This window comes from Chrysemys picta, chromosome 1 (assembly GCF_011386835.1).
Source record: "Chrysemys picta bellii isolate R12L10 chromosome 1, ASM1138683v2, whole genome shotgun sequence".
NCBI lineage: Eukaryota > Metazoa > Chordata > Testudines > Emydidae > Chrysemys > Chrysemys picta.
This window is the reverse complement of record NC_088791.1, coordinates 308,995,170-309,008,574: the sequence shown is the minus strand read 5'-3', so window position 1 is coordinate 309,008,574 and position 13,405 is coordinate 308,995,170. Positions and strand designations below refer to the sequence as shown.

Sequence of the window (13,405 nt, the reverse complement as noted above, 5' to 3'; positions counted from 1 at the left end):
GTCCTATGAACACCTTAATAGGTTTCCTTAAACCATCATAGATCAAATCTGTCAGCTGTTTCTCCTCGATTTCAGCCAGAGAGCATACCAACAACAGCCTAGTACAATAAACCATAATAGATTATTTTTCCTTCTGACGTATTAACAAAGTTGTCCTTCTCAATTCAGAGGGGATCAGAAAGTATCGGGCTACCTTCTGGATAACACCGTCTCTGTCACCTTTCTTTAACTCTGCCTCAATTTCTGCCAACAAAGCTATTCCTTCCGTAGGGCCATACAAGTTATTATCAGTTCTCTTAAATCTTCACAATCTAAATATTTTCTAACCATGTATTCCAACAGCCAAGACAAGCACATTCTCTCTTAGTCAAAGAGTCCATTTGTTTAGCCAGTGCCTGTTTTTTAGTTTCAGTCAGAGGACGATTTACTTCCTCTTGTATTTGCCGTGAAGGCTGAGGCGTTTTTGCTATCACTACTGGCTGTGCTGCCAGAGGCCATGGAAGGGGCTCCTCTTCATCTTCCACCTGTTTATTTATTCTTTCCGGACATGTATGGGTTAAAGCTGTTATCTGCTAAGCCTTGGTTACATTTTATGCTACAGCAGTTTGCAAGTCACGTTTCAGGCTTTCATTCATTTTAGTTTTTCCAATTCCTGTTCCAAACTTTCTTGCACAACATCTCACTCCCTTACAAGCTTTCTACAGCACAATACATGGCACAGATGAAATCTGCTACTGTTTGGGCTTTCTCGGGAGTGTAACCCTTTCGGTATCTCAACAGCAAGTTGTCTAAAACTTTCTCATGCAGTGTGGGGACTGCATCAGCCAGACATGGATCAGACCCCAAGCTTTTAAACAGCCGTCTTAACAAACACTCGTCAACCACACCTGGAGGCTTCGGGGAGTCCCTCTCATCCTCAGGTTCGACGACTCTTCCCTGTCTGTGTTTGTGAAACATAATCGACTCTAGGAATGACCAATACAATCCCATTCACCAGTATATTTCCCTCTCTGCGTACTGTAGCTAAAGCTAAAATTAATATAAGTCAGAACTGATTCAGAGCAATATTTAAATTCGTTGGTTAACACCAGTGATTCAGGATACCTAGCTCTTCACAGGCAACCAGTTCACAAACAGTTTGATTCAGTTTAAAGACCTTTTTTTCTTGGACATGACAGTAACCATCCTCTGCTACCAAATGTTGGCAACAGGGGGCTACTACCCCTGAATGGATCTTTAATGGCTCCCAGTGAAGCAGATTACTGTCAAACCAGTGAAAAAGGTCCACAGTAATTATCTTGCCATACACTGCAGTTTATTTGAGAAGGAATTACACAAGCAGTGAAAGGATTACATTAAGCACATAACTCCTATGTTAGACATTAAGAACTATACATTAAGAGCTAAACATTCCTCTTAGCAAGCCTCTCTTTCACAAACATACACAAACAGGCCCTGTGCTAGCCTCACACAATTCCTGCTTGGAAAACAGAGAAGGTGGTTACCGATTCTATGGATGGCTTCTTCTCTCCAGGTCTGGTCTCCTCAGCCCTCTGGTCTGTCTGGGATTCCCTTGAGGCAAGGCCTTGGCTGCCTGGAGACCCCTCTGGTTCACAGTCCTACACGAGCCCACGGAGCAGAGTATTAGCTACTCTGTCTAGGAGCGTTGCTTCTGTAAGCGTTAATTAAGGAATCCCTCAACAGTAATTTAATTTGCTTGATTTTTATACTCTTTTTCCTCAAAGGAGTCACATGTCTTAAAAGCATGCCCAGTGGGCGTGTGGCTACTAATTTTTACCTAATTAATTCTTTAAGAGGAGACTGCAAAGTGGTGCCAACTGAAGATTACCCCACATTCACCCCCTTATCAATCATTCACTTCAGCCCCTTGTGTGATGTCCTTCAACAGGGTCGAGATGCCCCGATCAGCCCATGCTCCACTCAGGATATTCTACATGTGTTGTTGGCTTTCAAGTGGACATATCTGCTGACTCAAAGATCAGTATTGATCATACACACAGCATGGAGCCAGTCAGTTTCACCTCCGGAATCTGCCTGATGCTAAGAGAAGGATTCTGCTCCCAGAATCCTCTTTCGCAGTTCAGTCATGTCAAGCCATGTTCTCACCATTCATTCAGTATGGCCACACCAATTTGGCACTATCCCAACACACATGGGTCACATTTTCAAGTTTTCCTCCTCAACGATGAAGATTAGAAACTTACATTTTAAAAAATGAAAACGGACATTCCTATGACTGGAGGAGCTGGGGCTTTGAGAATAACACCAAATATCACAAGACTTACAATAAAATCACAGGAGTTAGGAGCACTGTCATTTAACCCTAACAGGATCCGTTCTAGGTGCTCCAAGGTCACTGCCTGTTCTGTGCAATTCAGGCTCTTATACTGTGCCCATCATGGTGGGAAGCCGAAAACATTTGCTGTGGTATCTTTGTGCTTGAGACATATTTTCAACCTGAAATTAGTAGCAAGATAATACTTCTAAGGCACAGCCCTGGGTATGGGATAGTACGGAGCTGCAATACCTCAGCAGGAGCTCAGGGAGTAACTGCGCTTTGTGGAAACATAAACCATCCTGAAGCTCCCTGGTGCGCACACACACACACAGAGGGAGCAGTCCCTGTATGTCCTAGGAACACAGAGACTGCAGCTGTAGCCTTATGCAGGCTGCGCATCCCCCTAAAAGGCCAGCCACAGTCTGGTCCTTGGGGATGAATTAAACCCTGTGCATGTAAACAGGAATTACCACGTTAAATATCTAATCCCATATAAAACCTGTGAAAAAAAAACTGGCACCCTAGTAATTCCCAGCCACTACCACAAGCTTTTCCACCTTGCATCCCAGTAGTATCTATTCTGCCAGTATCTCCTGAAGCAGACAGCTCTCTCCCTCTTGCAGTTTCTATCCAGCATTGATTGAGTTTTGGCACCATTGGCTCTGCCTGACTAGTGATAACATCAGCACAAGATGGCAGCTGACTGGTAAATGAGCTGCCTGGAGGGCCTAGGGGAGGAAACCAAAATGGCAGCTGGCCAGGAAAAGAGTGGCAGCTTATCATATGCGTGTGAAACAGCTGGTGATAGACATGGGGAATTAGTTATAGAAATGAAATGAAAATCACGCCCCATTAAGAACTGACACAAACGCATCATTTACTGCCTTAGCAACTAGCTTCACAGCATGCTAGGCTGGGGGTGGCTTATTTGTATTATTTATAGAGTGTCTGCAACTAACTACTGGAAAGATGAAAGGTCAAACTTTGCTTGATGCTGTTGAACAAGCACAAAAACAAGCTTGCTGTAATTCAGTATTTTCTACTGGACCGAACAAGTAACAACTGCATTTCTGAAACTAAAATCCTGGTAATGTTGTCATACTATGGGATTTAATTGCCTGACTTCAGAGAGAGTTCTGCATACTCAGCAAGTCCTAAAATCAGACATTACTAGGTGGTGGATGAATTGTTTGTATATACTGATTTTTTAAAGATCTTTCTATGTCCTTCATTGTAGGATATGAATACCTCACAAACATTAATGAACATAGTCTTACAACGTCCTCGTGAGGCAGGAAAGCATTATTCCCAACCGAGCTCTCTTGATTCCCAGTTCTGGTCCTTAACTACCAGACCAGCTTCCTTCCTCTCTAAAAAGCACTGCTACCTTCTCATTCTAGCTAAAAACACTTTTAAATTTATGTCTTTGTAATTTTATGGTGACGACATAGGTGGAAGCAAATGATCTTCAGACTGAGGGCAGTGAATCCACAATTCTCTCACCACTCCACTTCCATGGTGTTAGGAGCTGGAATTTCCTGGCATGTAATGACAGTCTATTTTACATACACTAATGCTAAATACTGTGGGGTAGACACTTTCTACAGCAAATTTACAGAACTCGTAGGAAGATGACAAGCTCCTAGTTTTGAGGAGCTTAAAGTCTCTCTCTGACAACTAAAATACACAGAACAATAGTTCAAACTCCAGAAGGGTCCGAAATGTCCCTGGTGAGACCAGTGTAGGAAGGCTTCATGAAACAAGTGTGTCCTAAGGAGGGAGGGTGCTTGTTACAGCTAGAACAGCAGGTTCTTCACAAGAGGTCAGGAAAGAAGGCACAAACAAGGACTGGGGAAAGGAGGCAAAAGGATCGGTCTGGAGAGCATGTGTGGATGAGCATAATGGGTAAGAAAAGACAGAGGCTGAGATGAGAACATGCTTATCACCATGGTGTTTGAGCCGCAACAGAGAGGGAAATGTATTACTTATACAACACTGTAAGTACACATGGATCTACCAATGCATGTCCTTTCTCTCCAGTTTCCTAGGCAGGGATCACTGTGAAGCTCAAACATAGGCCAGAACACTTGACTATAAATCTCTACTCTACAGAAGAGCATTTGCATGATGGATTTTAAAACAGCGATGTTTTAGCTAACTCCAAGTTCACGTAGTCTAATCACAAAGTAAGATCAAACACCCAGAGCAAAATCCTGATGGCCATTGTGACAGCTGTACATGACCCCCTGCTGGAAGCCCTGCTGTACTACTACACCCTGCCCCATGAAGGAGCAGTGAAGGTGGGTCCTCCAGACCTGCCTAGAAAGGCTATATGGTAGCAGTCAATCAGAGACCAGCCAGGCTTAAATAAAAGGAGCTGCAGGGCCTTACCATGTCAGTTCCTGGTTGGGACCAGAGGGTGAGGATTGATCCTGTACTCTGGCCAGAGCAGCTTGATGGGCTGCATTTGCTAAATCTGGGTGTGAGAGGATGAGAACTCTAACCTTAAGGTAATGGGTGGTGGTAAAGGGACTAGGTGGGAAGAGGCCCGGGTAATGCAGCAGCAACTAATTAAAGGAAGCAGTATGTGTCTGCTGTTTATAGTTCCTGGGTTGGAACCTGGAGTAGTGGGTGGGCCTGATTTCCCCCCCAGCTAAGAAAGTGGCCTAAGGTCTGAGAAGGGGAAACAAGGCTCCCTTAGAAATCTGAATAAAGGCCTGGATTTCAAGGGCTCAGAGATGGGGATGAAGACCTTGTTGAGGGCACATAGTTTGTTGAACTCTTTGCTACACTGGAAGGAGTCCATTTTGACTGTGTGACTTGGTCAGAGGGCTGAGCCACTGAAGACCTGCCTAGTCAGGTTGGCAACCTACAGGGGGTGCCAGGAGTGGGGAAAAGCTTGCAGCTGCTAGGAGGGACTCAAGAAGTGAGTACCTTCTCTCCCCCATTGCAGGTATGTTAGCCCCTTACTGCTGCATACAGAAGCATCATGCCAGTCTACTTGTTCCTGTGGATGAAGCTAGTGTGGTAGGGGATGTGGTGTGGTTCTTCAGCTGTTCTGTTCTCAGGCTCTCTAGAGAACTAAGAGGCTCCTCATCCCCCTGACTGAATCTCCTTCCCTGGGTAGGCTCCATGGAAGCTACTGAAGCTCTGGGCCTATAGTAACCTTTGTAAAACCATCTGCAGGGAGGAGGCAAAGAGAAGTCTGGGGACTGGGATTCTATTAGTCTCTCCTCCTATCCCCAAAAGTTAGCTGCTAGGAGGTTAGAGAGGTCTAGGGGGATAGGCTGTGCCCTGCAGGGTCCCTGTTCTGGAGCTGTCTAATATCTACTGGGAGATCCATTTTGGAAAGGTCTGCTGATTCACATGTCTGCAGGGAGCTCTTGGACCCTTCCTTGCCTCCACAGCTGAACTCTGTCACACTGACCTCTGAGGAAACCTTGCCCCCACGGACAGGGATTTTAGGGCTGTACACCTGGTGCCTGCCACAAATGGGGTTATGAGCAAAGCCTAAATAAACCCTCTGTGGCCATAAGGTCTAGCTGGATTGCAGGTCTCTGGCAATGGCTTCTGTTAACTGGCTTGTCATGAATTTTTAGATATAAATAATACTGCAATGAAAAATGTTTAGTCAGTTCCATGTACAGTAAGACTTCAAATATCTAAAGACTTTTTGATGGGTGGCACCCAAAACCTGGGGGAAGCTGAGGGTTTGGAAAGTGAAATGAATGTGAAATAACCAACATGATTAGTAAAGAAGAGCGAGAGATCACAACCAAAAGTAGGCACTGTTGTATGAATCATTGTGTATACTTAATGGTTCTTCTTGTAAGATTTTTAGTTATCGCTGCTAAGATGTGAAGAAATTTATCACATATATATTACTACTACTACTACTATTTCTCTACTGCTGTTAAGCGGTACTATTTCAGTAACAGAAGCTGCACACAGTCCATGTCACTTTTGCTATCTAGCTTGGATAAGCCTTTCCCAAAGCATTCTGCTGGCTCAGAATTGGTCAGTCATTATAATTTTCTTCTCTTCTGTTCTCTTCCACTTCATTTGTGATATGGACTCTGTTCCAGGAAAGAATGTCATTCAGGGCTGTGGATAAGCCAAGTTGTCAGTCATATTTCCACAACCCTCATTATTCTGTATCCATTTCCTTGATTTCAGAGTGTGAATTCCATTGCTCTCCTAGTTTGTTTTTTCTTATTTCACAGTTGTTGCTATGACTTTCCCCACACTTACTATACCTTACCTACAATAAGCTCTTCCTTAAAATTGCCAACCATTGTACTCCCAGGGTTGGAACTTCACAGCTGGTAGTAATGGTGAAAGCTGTATTGTAAGCCAGCTGCTGACATCTTTATTACTGTCCTCTAACCATGCTCAGAGCAAACCTAGATGGCATGACACAGTGATTAAAAACCAGGATGGCTATTGGTGCCAACTGGCAAAGCGTTCACTGTTCTTTGCAAACAACTCCTATCTCAGGTGTAGTGAGTTTGCCAGGTCTAATACACCATCATGGTATTTATCTATAAAGGCTAGCAGGTGAGGTTCTACTGAAACTTCTCAGTACTCATATTTATAAATACTCAATCATTGTGAGATGTGCACAGGTCATTATTAAGGAATAATGTAACTATTGAAAACTATGCTGTATGGTCATGGAGTGAAAGTGAGTCATCAGGGAATGGCCCATTCTAGGCCATTATGTAACATATTGCTCAGTTGCAATGGTGGACAACTACCAGAAAAATCAAAGAGAACCATCAAAGATAAACATTGAAACCACTGGGAAGCGAAAAGGAATGATATGACCGTGAAGGGATCTCTTGGTCTGGGAATAAAGACAAACGACTAATTTAGTATGACAGGGTTTCCAGTTTATTAACAGTGACTTATCCATAGGTCAATGTGCCAAAATCAAAATGTATTACAATAATATTTAAAACTAAATCTAAATACAAACATTAAACTAATTACAGTGTGTATAATCACCATGCCACTTGCCTTTGCCTTATTTTAGCAGCTGATGGTACAAATAGGGCAACCACTCAATCAGATATATTGTTGGTTCCTGATAAATATTCTCTTTTCTGAGAGAACAAGGCATCTGGGACAAAAACACAACCCTTTTGACCAAGTGGCAATACAAATTACAACATAATAAATAATGGGGTAGGTCTTCCACCTGCTTAGAGCTGTATGGACAGAGTTGATTACATTTCTCAATGCCACTATATAGTCCTTCTGAGCAAGTTGACTTCATAGATTGAAAACAGACCTGTAAAGGCCCTCCTTAGCTTGTTGTTGGACAAACTGTCTAAATAAGCCTTGACCTTTTTAACAAAGGTGAACCAAAAGACATAGTTGTAATGGCAAAAACTGCCATGTTTGATTGCTTATAAATATCCTCTAATCTCAGTTTGATTAGGGATTTCCCATTATTTAAACTTAATTCTAATCAGTTCCAATTCTGAGAGGCCTAGAGAATGCAAAGAATTCTGCATATACTGTTATGTAAATTTTCTTGGTTAAAGCCTGACTGACAATTCCTCTGCGCTTATCTTTGGCAAGCGTTGTGGATGCAGACGATGAATGTGAAACCAAAAATTGATATTATGGAATTGCACTTTAGCCAGAATAGAATTCATGTCTGCCTTAGCTCTAAGGCGAGTGGCTGGGATATTTGGGAGACTTGGAATCTTCCTAAGAAACTTGTTTTGGAACACTTCCAATCTCCTAGGACAGGAGTTCTCAAACTTCATTGCACCGGGATCCCCTTCTGACAACAAATTACTACAGGACTTCAGGAAAGGGGACCAAAACCTGAGCCCACCCAAAGCCCCATTGCCCCAGGTGTTGGGGCTTGAGCTTTGGCATCAGCCCTGGGCTGTGGGGCTCGAGCTTTGGCCCTGGGAGGTGGGGCTTGGGCTTGGGCTTCAGCCCCAGGCCTCAGCAAGTCAAACGCCAGTCCTGGCAACCCCATTAAAATGAGTTTGACCCACCTTGGGGTCCTGACCCACAGTTTGAGAAATGGTGTCCTAGGATCTCTTACTTCTGCACCATACAAAATTTGAGCGCATACCTTGGCCTCAAACACTTTAAGGTCTGGAGCAATTAAGTTGCCTCTGAGTCCAGTTGAAACAACACAGCTTGCACTAAATCTGGGAGCTTCTCTCTTGATATCTGAAGTATATCACAGGGTAGAGAAAGAACTCTGTAACCACTCACTGAGGAGGTACCCTTAAAAAAAAAAAAAAAAAAAAAAAAAAAAAATCCATGAGGCTAGCAAACACTGCAAAAGACTGAATTTTGGGTTGAAAATCTAATCCCTTAGATAGGATAGGTAACTATTAATAAAGTGTAGGCCCTAGTTCATGTGCTGTGCTTTTTGTTTTGTATTTTAACCATTTGTATTCATCACTCGTTTCTATTTGAACCTCTATTTCTTAAAATAAACTTCTTTTTGATTTTACTACAATCAAACACAAGTGCTATGTAGGAGTGGTGGGCTAAGGTTAAATTGACATACACTGCCCCTTTGTGAATGGCAGATCTGGGATATCTGTGGATAGCCTGTGATCAGGGGCTGGATACTACAGGGGGATACTTTGAAGTGATTTGGGGCTGGGATGCATCTATTGTCAACTAGCAGAGCTGATACAGGCCTGAGGAGAGTGCTTGAGTGGCTGATGGGCTGGCTGTGATAGGATATGTCTATACTACCCACCGGATTGGCAGGCAGCGATCGATCCAGCAGGGGTCAATTTATCACATCTAGTCTAAACACGATAAATCAACCCCCAAGCATTCTCCTGTCAACTCCTATACTCCACCGGCACAAGAGGTGCAGGTGGAGTCGACAGGGGAGAGTCAGCAGTTGACTCACCACAGGAAAGACACCGCAGTGAGTAGATCTAAGTACGTCGACTTCATTATTATATTATTCACTACCGGTGGGTAGTATAGACATATCACAAGCGTAACTTGGATCGATTTCTCTTCACCCCCCCCCAACCCCCATTGTAGACCAGGCCTTAGGGAGCTAACACCCAGCTGGACAGGACACTTGCTTCAAAGTAACTGACAGCCCTGGATGCTCTGAGAAACATCAGTCACCCTAATGCTCTAGAGCCTACAGACGGCTGAGATGGCCCCTCGTGGCCTGCGTACAGCAGGGCCCAGGAAAGCTGCCTCCACCCCTGCCCCTGCTCTGCCCCTTCCCCCACTCAACCCATCCCCTCCCAACCCTGTCCCCTGAGCAATGCATCCCAGGTGACTGCAGCAGGGGTCGGGCCTGCCCTGCACTCAGCGGGCGGTGGGAAGTGGAGTGACCTGGCCCCAGCCCGCTCTGCCGGCTCCCAGCCACGCTGCCAGTGAGTGCTGGGGGCTGGGTCCCCCGCCTTCCTCCAAGCCTGGGAACTGGGGAAGCAGGCTGGGGCCGGGTCACTCCACTTCCCACTTCCCAGTGAGTGCAGGGGCAGGCCTGACCCCCTGCTGCCTTCCTGTACTGGCTGCTCCTACCTCCCAAAGCCCTTGGGCACAGCCCCCTGCAGAGGCCTGGAACATTTTCTGCCCCCCCCCCCCCACCCCTCCCTGGGGCCGGCCCCTGTGTATAGCAACACAATCTCTAAGGACAGCGCTGTCTAGAGCTTCTAGTTCCCACCCACTGGCAGAGTTGCTCCTCTGAATTGGTACACTCGTGGGAGACTTTTAAGGAATGTCTCAGTGTGAGCAGGTCTTAGTGGCTCCAGCGGTATTAAACTGAGCTAGTATTTGACCATGGTCTCTATTCTCCCCTCACTCTATTACAGTGCACCCTTAATTGCCAGACTTCATAATGCCTACTACTTAACTCTCCTCATCTTCCTCTTTGAGACCATGGACTGATTCTCCCCTATGTTTGGACACAGTGCTGGCCATAGGGAGCCAGTTGCAGGTCCTGGATCCTTGGCCACTGAGCCCCAATGAAAATTAGAGCAATGGGGGCCTACTAACCTCCACTACCAACACAAGTGGTGCATCAGGCATAGTGGAGCTCTATTTCTCCACCAGGCCTCTTCTCTCCCCATGAATGCCCTAACACCTCTCTTTACACTGCCATAGGTGTGCAGGAGGCAGCTTTGTCTGTGGAGAGTTCCCTTTCTCCACCTGCTCTCTCTGGCCATTTTAAGGTCACTTTGTGGTACCTAAGTGGAAGCTGGAGTCTCTGGTTCTCCAGCACTTTGTAAGAAGTTGGTGTCTGTAGTACCACCATCTTAAATTGTGGTTTTACAATAACTTGCCTACAAATAGGATATTATTAATAACTTATTTGTATTGCAGTAGCACCTAGGAGCCCCAGTCATGGGCCAGGGCCCTATTGTAAGAGGTGCTGTACAAACACAGACCAAAAGGTCAGACCCTGTCCTAATGAGCTTACAATCTAATAGGGTTCTATGGTGGTGGTTGTCATTCAATGAACTCTATCAAATTCACTCACTTAACAAGTAAAGGAACTGTTGCTGAGGTGTGTGTAGGAGGCTTTGTGTCCCTCGATGCTACCAGTGGTATAAACCTAGGACCAGATATTTTTGCCCTTGCGCGTGAAAGACTATTTGTGGAGTAAGGTACAACACAAGGTAAGTAAAGGTGGCAGAACCTGGTCCTTAATTTTCAGTGTGCAAGTCAGCTTGTGTTCTTCCGTTCACTGATCTTTATCAGGAATAAAGATTCTGCAGGCAGAATGTAGCTAACCATTTTGTTGAGACTTAAGCCAGAATAGAGCCCAGCTCACTCTTCTAGAGCTGTATCAGGTCTCTAACAGTAACAGAAGTAAAATTAGGAAAAAATGTATCTTCACTAGCTACAAGCCTAATTCTGCAATGTTTACTCAGGAGAATTACAAATTACTCACTTCAGTAGTCCCATTAGTTCAGGCAAAATGTGTTCAGTTATAGCCGTTCAGACAGTAAGCATAGCTTTGAGCAGGCTGCCATTTTTATCTGACCATAAGTGCACTTTACTATGGTTTGAAGTCCTTGGTCCCAATGGGATGAATGTCTTCAATGGTATCATTCTGGAGAAAACACAATTTAGCATGAGTATCAGTTGTTTCTAGTGTCATTGCTGTTATCAATGTAACATAAGAACTGCCATACTGGGTCAGACCAAAGGTCCATATAGCCCAGTATCTTGTCTTCTGACTGTGGCCAATGCCAGGTGCCCCAGAGGGAATGAACCAAACAGGTAATCAAGTGATCCATTCCCAGCTTCTGGCAAACAGAGGCTTGGGACACTTATCAAGCAGTAATACAACTCTGAGAGGCAACTGTTGTGATCTCAGATGACGCCTGAATTTTTGGCTTAAAATAATCAAAGTATTTAAATCCATGCACTTGGCTGTATTCTGTCAAACACGGAGGTTATCCACGTTACTGTGTTTAGAGCAATACGGTTTAATAGATTTGTCAGTCACCAATAATTTAAGCATATGAGACATTCCTTATAACTTGACTCAAGGGGCATTTGGCTTGAGAAAAGAAGGCAGTGCTTTTCTGGCAAAAGTATCCAGAAAGGTCCTGTGTCCTACACCACATATTCCTGTGGTTACAATATTTTGTTTCATTAAATTAGCCAACCATCATCTACAAATAAAGGAATCCGCTGATTCATAGCAGCTAGCCTGGGGCTCAATTGTATCTTTAAAGCAGTGGCTCATTTTGGGGTTGAAGTAGTGCCAGATTCTCCGCCAGCAAGAGCTTCAGGAGACAATATCTCAGTTTCTGAAGCTTGTTTAAATGCATATATTGTACCATGTTAATGATACTGGTAGAGCTAAAAACTGCATCCACACTAGGGGATTGTATCTCATCAGTACAAAGATGCTTATATAAATATAGCTATTCTGTGTGGGAAGGTGAATAACATGATTTAATAAATTGGTCTTATGTCACCTTTTTAGTGGTGTAACTGTGGCCACGCTAGGGCTCTTGCTAATATAACTATTTCAGTACCACCACCACCCCACCGCAAATCTCAGCCCTAACCAAAATAGTTGTACTAGTAAAACTTTTAGATGTAGATGAGGCCTGAGTGCACAAGGAAAGTGTCCCGTAAGGGGGTGGAGCATATGCTTCCTGCTGTGGCTGGCCATTGTGGGGAGAGGCTGTATCTGGAGCCAGATTTCCTACCTATTCCTCTTGAGGTGCCTCAGGACTTGTCTACACTTAAAATGCTACAACGTTTCAGTGAAGCCATTACCTGTGCTGATGGGAGAGATTCTCCTGTCAAGGTAAGTAATCTATCTATTCTGACAGAAGAATTCTTTCATTGATGTAGTGCTGTCTACACCAGTGGATAGGTCGGCCATAACGATGTCTCTCAGGGGTGTGGATTTTTCCAGCTCTAGCACAGCTAGTGTTACAGGTGGAAGCTGTCTTTGTACTTGTGAGCACAAGAACTACACTGTGGCCACAAGCTGCAGAGGTGTGCAGAACAGGGAGAAGCTGTGACAAAGTGGGAATTTTTCATAATATTTTGGATAAATGTGTGCCTCTGTTTCCCCGTGGGGGGTGGGGAGAAGGTTGTGTGTTCTTTACCGAGATCCAGGTGTGACTGATACTTGGCTATTTAGGCCTGGGGGCCATGCCACTGGAGAGTCCCAGAAGACAATTGGCTGGATTTTGGCACTTCACAACTGACTGTGGTGGAGCCCACTCTTAGAAGGGCTCACCCTCTTCAGGAAGCCAGCTGGTTACCACCAGCTGAAGAGCTAAGGGCATGGCCAGATGACCATGTTTTCTGGGGAACAAGATCAAAGGACTAAGGAGGGGCCCGTTGGGGTTAAGTGTGGGTTTCTGGAAGGAGGAGAAGCTTCTGGACTGGGACTAAGAAGGGGTCAGAGGAGAGCTCTGGGCTCTGAACTGACCCAGATGGACTATGCTGTAACTTTCTGGTCTCTGTGATAACCAGGGACATTCTATACTGTGTTCCAGACATCTAGTAAACTCTTCTGTCTTTACAATGCAGGCTGAGAGTCAGTAAGTCCATAGTCAGGAAGTTGGGGTTGCATTGCTCCCATTGGGTGTGTAAGAGTTCCTTTGGGGTCCAATG

The 13,405-nt window shown here is 44.7% G+C and overlaps 2 long non-coding RNA genes across 3 annotated transcripts in view; one reads left to right on the top strand and one right to left on the bottom strand.

The window, feature by feature from the left end:
- Positions 1–4,669: 4,669 nt before the first annotated feature.
- Positions 4,670–13,405, top strand: part of LOC103306051 (uncharacterized) — a 31,102-nt gene continuing 22,366 nt past the window's right edge. For both annotated transcript variants that reach the window (XR_010597823.1, XR_010597822.1), the window contains exon 1: positions 4,670–4,809. This is a non-coding gene — a long non-coding RNA (uncharacterized LOC103306051). The remainder of the gene's footprint in view (positions 4,810–13,405) is intronic.
- Positions 7,177–11,538, bottom strand: LOC135980898 (uncharacterized). Its single transcript, XR_010597824.1, has 2 exons — positions 11,208–11,538; positions 7,177–8,554 (listed from the first exon to the last, which is right to left on the bottom strand). It is a non-coding gene; the product is annotated as an uncharacterized LOC135980898 (long non-coding RNA).